Genomic DNA, 6586 nt, shown 5'->3' on the forward strand with positions numbered 1-6586 from the left:
TACACCACAGCCCCCCAGTTTCTTAATGAGAAGCCCTTAATAATAGGGCCACATGGGCAGGCACTGAGACTTTACTGCAGAGCTAATTAGGCAGCTCTGCACAAAATGTCTCACGTTGGTATGCCCACTATGGGTGTTATTGCTTCATCTGACTGTGTGACTCTTACCGGAGCAGGCTCTGTTCAGTACTAAGTGCATTTTTACACACGCAAGTGCCTGGCGCTATGATGCTTGCTTGCAACTATATAAAAGTGATGAAATGTGGATCAGTACTGAAAAACACATCAGAAGTGCTTTAGTTCAAAAGCACACCACAGCCATTTTCTGTGCGCTGACATGTATTTCACTGCTTATACAACTACACACAGAGCAGCACAGTTTGCCTCAGCTCGCATGTGGAGCAGACTCAATTAATTGAGTCTGCTCCAAAGCAGCAGATCTCCAGTGTGTCGCAGGACAGAAAAGTATGTGTATAAATGCCCAAAGTGAAGTGTTTCCTATACACATGGTCCGTGAAGTGCTTTGGAATTAGGGTTGTGTGTTGTGGGGCTGGATTACAGTTTTCAGTTGTGGGGCTGGATTACAAAAAAAGAAAAATTGTTTCAGGTCAACCCCAAAATGAAATTTGCTTTTCTTTTTCTTGTAAAAAGAAAATTTAATTCATGTGGGGTCCAAAGAAACATTTCATTCAATCCAAAATGAAATGTATATTATGGAAGTTGTCAAGAGGTCAGCATATAAATTTAAAAGAAGTTTTTATTGCTGGTGGGTTTGTTCTTACAATATTGCTAGGAAGCCATCCCCAAATATAATGCCCAGTGCTGCTCTCAGAGTACCAGTTTGCAAAGTCTCTTCCCTTTGCTTTGCACATGGAGAGCTAAATAACTACCTCTGTTTGCATGTCTGCCTGCTTGCCTACATAACCTACTCTGAATTCTGGAACAGGCTGGAAGCCAGTAAATTCAGAACAAACTTTCAAACCCACATCAACCTCTGCCTTCCATAATATTTTTTGAAATTCTATTGCATCTAGACAGCCATCCGCTGCCCTTTTCCTTCTTGAGGTCTCTCGACTCACATTTGGTATTTAGAAGGGGCCAAAGAAGGAACAAAGGATGCAGCACTATACTAGAGACTCATGAAGAATCTCAGTTTAGGTTACATTTACACTGGAGGTATGATTGCAGTGCATGTTGGCATCCAAACCTTAACTCTGGAACCTGAGCTATGTAGATTTAAATTATAGTGAAGTTGTGGTAACTTGGACTTCAGGGTATATTAGCTGCCCAAGTCTATAATAAGGAACTTGGACATCCCAGCCTGAAGCCCATCCTGCTGCAGTTTCAATGCTACGGGTACCCAAGCAACAGAGATTAAAACTAGCTCAGGTATTTCTACCTATATTGCTCGATACACAAGATGACAACTAGAAAGAGGCAAGAAACACATCAGGTTAATGAATTTACTAACTACCCCTGCAGTACCTCAGTGTTATAATATAGGCTATGTGCAAGGACAAAGGGAAACACAGTGGTGAGGAACTGGTCTCAGGGGAGTCAGATGCCCTTAAATCAGGAGTAGAAGTATGAATAGAATGATGATGGCCCTACAAGTGCTGTGTTTTACTGGAATGGTCTTTTGGAGGCTGGGGTGCTGTTATGTACATAAATTAGTGTAAGCAAAAGGAAAATTGGTCACATTAATACAGAGGCAGAGCTTTCAATGGCACAAAACATGGTTTTAGAAGTATGCAGATAGGATTCTTTAAAAAGTCAGAGTGAGATCCTGGTGCTTGTAGCAAATGCAGCATAGAACTCAGTTTGAGCAGAATTGTGGTTGTTGTGTCCTCAGAGTCCCTCTTCCCAGTTGAGAAAGGATTGATATAATGCAAGAATCTGTTCTTGTGCCTCAAGGCACAATTTATTGCTTAAACAGAAACTAAGCTGCTTATTCACACAAGCACCAAGTTCATCTAGCATTAAAAATTCAACCCAAAAGAAGTTTCTGGCATCAGAAAACTATTCACACTTTCATTATGGCCAAGCTAACTCCTCAGGCTGGGTTGATTTTTTTTTCCAGGCTTCCCTCTTTTTCTGTTCCCGTCTTCTTGTGAGTGCTCATAACAAACAACTATGTTGCACTCATATTTCTAGCTTGTGCTACTCAAGATATCCAAGAAGAGCTTTAAAAATCTCTCAGAAATGGCTTTTGGTAAGAAGAAAAATGGGATAGGTACCACTGGACATTGTGACTGCAGTGTAGATGGAAGGCAAAATTACAACCATCCTGAAATCAAAACAGTATGGCTTTTGAGGGTACTGCATCATATCTGGTTTCAGCAGTGCTGTCCCTCTCAGTCACTGGTCAACTGAAAGAATAAGTGCTAATGTAGCAAAAAATAAGCGAGAGCCTGTAGCGAGAATTAACGTGTGATAATCCGAATTGCTTTCAAATGCAGGTTTATCCAGAACAGACCAATAGAAAAGCCCATTTTCTCAGAGTGTTGTTGGGAGTGGGAAGAATTAACTTGCTCAAAGTGTCATGGGAAGGAAATATTCAAATGTCACCTTACTGTAGTGGTGTCAGATAGAGCCCTGGCCTTTCAAGACATGTATCCTTAGGACAGCTGTGAGGAGAAGAAGAAAAAGAAGGAGATAGGTCATGTATTTGGTGTGACTTTGGGCAATAAAGAAGATTTTCTGGGGAGACACTGAAGTGTCTTTGTGAATCTGTACGAGACAAACAACCCTGATAAGAAGGCCTTAAGCTCTTAAAACCAACCCTTACAGTAAGGCCAGCACAGAACACTTAAGGCCCTGTTTCTATGCCTTTCCATCCTGTTCTCCAACCTTGTAGGACAAAAATTTAGGAGAGGGAACTGTCAATAAGCTCCTCTTAACTGTCACAGCTTGTTAATTTGTTACCTTGGTTTCCTAAGTGCAATACTCGTTTTTGAGAGGACAGGATTTTCTCATTTCTGAGGGAGGCAAAAGGATGAACAGAATTCTGTCAGAAAACTATTTCCTTTCCTGTTTCCCATCCTTGTGACAGGGTATAGAGCAGAGCTCACAGATCTGTTGGAATCTGCCAGGGATGCGCCATAAGCACATATGCTGTGGCCTCAAACTTGCAACCTCGGGGCTGACTGTTAGCTATGCACCTTGGCACCCACCACCCCAGCCCCCAGAAGCTAGTGTCCTGGGAAAAAATCCCAAGGATAGAGAGGACAGTGTAGAGAATGCAAAAGAGCCCAAATTTCCCTGCAGGGAGTCTTCTCTATTCCTGCCAGGAACCAGGCAAGCCAACATTGCAAACAACTTGTTTGCTGTACAAAGGAGCCTGCAGAAACCCTGCCAAGAAAGCCTTCCTGCACGTCTTTACCTGTTGGCTTGGCGAAGTGCCTCTGCCTCAACAAACATTCTCAAAGTTTCACCGTCAGAATCAGAGTCTGCTCTTCCACAGCCCCTTTCACCAATGGATTTCAATGCCCTTTATATAATCAGACTTGTTAAACTTTCATGATATCCAGCTCCAGATCATGTGCACTCATTAAAGATCCCATGACAATTTTCTCCAATTTTCTCCAGAATCCCGGATGCTTCAGTTTGGCAGATAAATTGAGCCTAACTAGCAGCTTCAAGTGGGCCTAGCATTCTGAATCATCTTCCCATCCACCTCCAGCCCCTCTCAGGCCAAGTACAGACAGTCTAAAAGACTGAGGCTGAATTGATTCAATCTTCACAGGTTAGCCGAAATTGCTCAGATTGAACCAATAATGTTACAGATTTGAACTGGTTTCTGATCATGTTTACCAGAATGTGTAATTTCTGTCCCTAGCCCTACTTTTTGTCCTTCTAGTACCAACTTCACCCATCTTCCAGGCATATCTTCATTCTGCCATTCTTTCACCATGCCCCTTCAGTCCCACAAGCCTTTTCCCTTCCTGTTCCCTTGCTCAGGTTGGCTCTCCTGTTCCTGTCACCTGTTCCCAATTAAATTAAAAAGCAGAAGCAACACTGTAGAAGCAACACAGCATGATGGCTAGAAAGAATCTGATAAAGGTTAAGTCACCGCTGTGCTGAAATCACTGCATCTGATGCTGACTAGTATTGTCCCATTATTTTGTTTTGCTCCCCCATCTGCCTGTACTCACCTGTTGTTTCTTGCTCTAAACTAAGATTGCAAACTTTTCAGGGCAGGGACCATATTTTCCTTCTGTTCTGGGACAATGCCTGATCCAGTAGGTCATGTATGCATGACTAAGGCTCCTAGAGACTTCAGTAGTACAATATGATAGGCAGCACAGCATGTAAATAATAAAAGTATGCAGCAATCAGTATCATCATCTCCTTGCCTGTTATACTACCATCCTTAATCTTTTCTCCATTTTGGAATGCAAGTAGAATTACTTGGGAATATTATTTCCCCATGAAAACATTTTGCTGAAAATGGACATATTTTATCTTTATCATTAAAGTTTTTCAGCTTTTTTTGAAAGACTGAAAATGTGAAAAATTGTCGACTTCAAAGTTTCTGGATTTAGGCACAAAGTATGTTTTTTACGGGAAAAAGCTCTTTTTAAACCCCAAAAGTTTCAATAAAAAAACAACAATTTTACACAACATATCCATTTAATTAAAAAAATATGAATGATTTATATGGAACAAGTTTCAACCACTTCTAACTGAAAGTCCTTCAGAGCAGACTGTCTCTTTTTCTGTACAGTCCATGGGTGAATGGGACCTCATTCTTCACTTCCTTTCTAAGCTGTTTTAGGCTGCCTAGAAATGAGCTCATTCACATTCAAATTAGAGGGCTCCAGCGTCGCCTCGCAGTCACCCGTGTGAAGCCCCCCCTCTCATTTCAAAATGGCTGTGGGAGAGCTTTAGTTAAAGTGCCCCATGGCCATTTTGAAACTGCAGGGGGCCTCAATACTCGTGAGGCTGAGCCATTTTAATTAGAACAGCTGCCTGGGAATCACTCCAATTAAAAGCTCCCCCCCCCCGGCGCTCGCCCTCCCTCTAAGCACATGTATAGGTGGCCTCACAGGATGGTCCTGTATGCTGTCTTCTGGCTGTGAAGTTTCGCTTCAAAGATGACTAGTTTGATGAACATGAATTAATTTTTTAAGATTCCTTTTGTACGAAATGTCAGAGTTGGAATAAAACTTACTGTTTGCAGATTACTCAAGTCTTTAAATAAAAGCTCAAATGAAGTTTGAAATATTAGCTCTAAAACGTGACTCTACTTTGAAAGGTGATCAAGGTGGCTCACTGTGTATATCACACTTGCATCTGCCAAGTTTAGTAGCACACAAATGATTTCCAGCCTTTCACTCCTGTTGAGCCGGCATACCTCAAAGAAGCTTAAGTGTTTTAATTCTTGTTTATCTGTGACAGAACTGCTTACTATGTTTCAATTAGATAAATGAACAAATGCACTGGAGGCAAAGAAGGCATATGGGTGTGCCCAGGCAGAGCACAAATTTGAAGATGAAGAGAGAGTAACACAAACCGAGAAACAAATTTAACTTTTTAAAGATTAATCCTGAGAAGGAAAGAACCCAATGTGACTCTCAGATCCCAGGGGGAGTTTGCAAGATTAGCAGTGAGAAGACTTTTCACTAATAAATAGAGAATTTCTCATATGGGGCACATCTACAAGAGACGCTATGCTGCTATAGCAATGAGCTATGGTGATGTAGCTCATCACTGCAGTAATGTAGCACAAGCAGGTACTAACCGTGATGCGGCCGCTACTGTGCAGTAGCAACAAGTTACTGTGCAGTAGGGTTGAAAATGACCCATGTGCCACCAAGGCTGTGCAGTAATGGCAGTTATTGCACAGTCATTTAGTACTAAAGCAAGTCATTAGTACTGTGCAGTTATTTAGTGCTAAAACAAGTACTAAATGACTGCACAGTAACAACTGCACAATTGTGTGCATGTGTAGATGCACCCCTGTATCATTTTTATAGCTGTTTTTCAAAGCCAAGCTACACATTAAAATGAAGTCTCTCAACCTGCCTGTGAGCCAGGCAAATAGTGTCACGTCACAATTGAGACATCAAGGTATGTCATTGCAAAGCAACATCAAACAAAGTCACAGAACAAGTTAGTTGGAGAGCCAGAAGTAAAATTCAAGACTCTCAAGTTATAGTCCCTTTCTCTCACACAGCAACTCTCCCTGCCTTTATGATAATTATGTGAATGTCTCCATCTGGTCATCTGATTAATTATATTTTAGCAAAAAGAGAACACTGTGCACACACCTAAGCACCTGCCCCATTTGTAAATCTCAGACAGGACAACCAGCCACTGGAAAGGACTTTTCCCCCCATGCTTCCTGTTTTGTAGTAGCTTAAAATTTTTATATATTACCACATCTGTTAACATAAACATGTGTGCCACACCTCTATAGAAACATCAAGTAAACAGACTGGTAAAATGCAGATTGTGTTTGATGACAGTGCCCAAATTCACCAACTGGAACAACTACTTTCTGATTCTCCTTAAGGGCTTGTTGGACCAATCATTACTCTTTCTTCTGCAGATAAATCACGTACAATACAACTGAAGCCCATAGT

The sequence above is a fragment of the Crocodylus porosus genome, unplaced genomic scaffold, assembly GCF_001723895.1.
Source record: "Crocodylus porosus isolate Cpor-Errol unplaced genomic scaffold, CroPor_comp1, whole genome shotgun sequence".
NCBI classification, from domain to species: Eukaryota; Metazoa; Chordata; order Crocodylia; family Crocodylidae; genus Crocodylus; species Crocodylus porosus.